The following is a 2,500-nucleotide window of genomic DNA, read 5'->3' as shown; positions in this document are numbered from 1 at the left end:
GCCCATTATGACTCCTCGCCCGCACGCTTAAGCACCCCCGCGTGCACGTGGGCATTGTGTGCTAAAAAATGAAGTTTGGAGTTTGGGTTTGAAAATTTTATGGGAGCTTCCTAGAAGCCTAAGAAATGCTTTGCTCGAGACGGATTTCGATTTGGAGGTCCCCCGAGTTAAGTTTGCCCTTTATGACTCCTCGCCCGCATGCTCGTGCACACCGGCGTGCACGTGGGCATCGTATGCTAAAAAATGAAGTTTGGAGTTTGGGTTTGAAAATTTTACGGGAACTTCCTAGAAGCCTAAGAAATGCTTTGCTCGAGACGGATTTCGATTTGGAGGTCCGCCGTGTTAATTTTGCCAATTACGGCTCCTCGCCCGCACGCTCGTGCACCCCGACGTGCACACCGGCGCGCACGTGGGCATCGTATGCTAAAAAATGAAGTTTGGAGTTTGGGTTTGAAAATTTTACGGGAACTTCCTAGAAGCCTAAGAAATGCTTTGCTCGAGACGGATTTCGATTTGGAGGTCCCCCGAGTTAATTTTGCCCATTACGACTCCTCGCCCGCACGCTCGTGCACCCCGGCGTGCACGTGGGCATAGTATGCTAAAAAATGAAGTTTGGAGTTTGGGTTCGGAAATTTTATGGGAGCTTCCTAGAAGCCTAAGAACTGCTTTGCTCGAGACGGATTTTGATTTGGAGATCCCCCGAGTTAGTTTTGCCCATTATGACTCCTCCCCCGCACGCTCAAGCACCCCCGCGTGCACGGGGGCATCGTATGCTAAAAAATGAAGTTTGGAGTTTGGGTTTGGAAATTTTATGGGAGCTTCCTAGAAGCCTAAGAAGTGCTTTGCTCGAGACGGATTTCGATTTGGAGGTCCCCCGAGTTAATTTTGCCCATTATGACTCCTCGCCCGCACGCTTAAGCACCCCCGCGTGCACGTGGGCATTGTGTGCTAAAAAATGAAGTTTGGAGTTTGGGTTTGAAAATTTTACGGGAACTTCCTAGAAGCCTAAGAAATGCTTTGCTCGAGACGGATTTCGATTTGGAGGTCCCCCGAGTTAATTTTGCCCATTACGACTCCTCGCCCGCACGCTCGTGCACCCCGGCGTGCACGTGGGCATCGTATGCTAAAAAATGAAGTTTGGAGTTTGGGTTTGAAAATTTTATGGGAGCTTCCTAGAAGCTTAAGAAGTGTTTTGCTCGAGACGGATTTCGATTTGGAGGTCCCCCGAGTCAATGTTGCCCATTATGGCTCCTCTCCCGCATGCTCAAGCACCCCTGCGTGCACGTGGGCATTGTATGCTAAAAAATAAAGTTTGGAGTTTGGGTTTGGAAGTTTTATGGGAGCTTCCTTGAAGCTTAAGAAGTGTTTTGCTCGAGACGGATTTCGATTTGGAGGTCCCCCGAGTCAATGTTGCCCATTATGGCTCCTCGCCCGCACGCTCAAGCACCCCGGCGTGCACGTGGGCATTGTATGCTAAAAAATAAAGTTTGGAGTTTGGGTTTGGAAGTTTTATGGGAGCTTCCTAGAAGCTTAAGAAGTGTTTTGCTCGAGACGGATTTCGATTTGGAGGTCCCCCGAGTCAATGTTGCCCATTATGGCTCCTCTCCCGCATGCTCAAGCACCCCTGCGTGCACACCGGCGTGCACGTGGGCATTGTAGGCTAAAAAATGAAGTTTGGAGTTTGGGTTTGGAAATTTTATGGGAGCTTCCTTGAAGCCTAAGAAGTGTTTTGCTCGAAACGGAATTCGATTTGGAGGTCCCCCGAGTCAATTTTGCCCATTACGACTCCTCGCTCGCATGCAATATCTACTCCTGTCAGAGCTGTGGTTTTACTTAAGACTACTATAGGGGGGGGGGGAGTTCTCAGCACCAAGAGCTGCAAGTAAGGCCATTGCTTGCTTTGCAGTCTCGATTGCTCTACTAGTGAATAGTAGATGTCTTGGTTAGCTTGGAACGAAAAAAAAAATTTTTTGGGGAAAAAAAAAAAAAAAAGTTTTTGTGAAAAAAAATTTTTCGAAAAAAAAAAAAAAAAAAAAAATTTTTTTGGATGCCTCGGTCTTCTATTTGTTTTGCTTGGGTAGATTAGGAAAAAAAAAAAAAAAAATTTTTTTGTTGGATGCCTCGGTCTTCATATTCTTTCTCGGCTATTTCGAAAAAAAAAAAAAAAATTCCGGGAAAGAGAAAAAAAAAATTATTTTTTGTTGGTTGCCTCGGTCTTCATGTTCTTTCTCTGGTATATGGGAAAGAAAAAAAAAAAAAAAAATTTTGGATGCCTCGGTCTTCTTGTTCTCGGTTGGATTTATCGAAAAAAAAAAAAAAAAAAAAAAAAAAAAAAAAAAAAAATTTTGATGCCTCGGTCTTCTTGTTCTTGCTTTGGTATATCGGAGAAAAAAAAAAAAAATTTTTTTGGATGCCTCGGTCTTCTTGTTCATTCTTCGGTATATCAAAAAAAAAAAAAAAAAAAAAAAATTTGAGACTTCGGTCTTCTTGTTCTTGCTTT

This window comes from Cornus florida, unplaced genomic scaffold (genome assembly GCF_030987335.1).
Source record: "Cornus florida cultivar Cherokee Brave unplaced genomic scaffold, ASM3098733v1 CherokeeBrave_3.0.0_Hap2_scaffold_64, whole genome shotgun sequence".
NCBI classification, from domain to species: domain Eukaryota; kingdom Viridiplantae; phylum Streptophyta; class Magnoliopsida; order Cornales; family Cornaceae; genus Cornus; species Cornus florida.
This window is presented reverse-complemented; position numbering follows the sequence as displayed.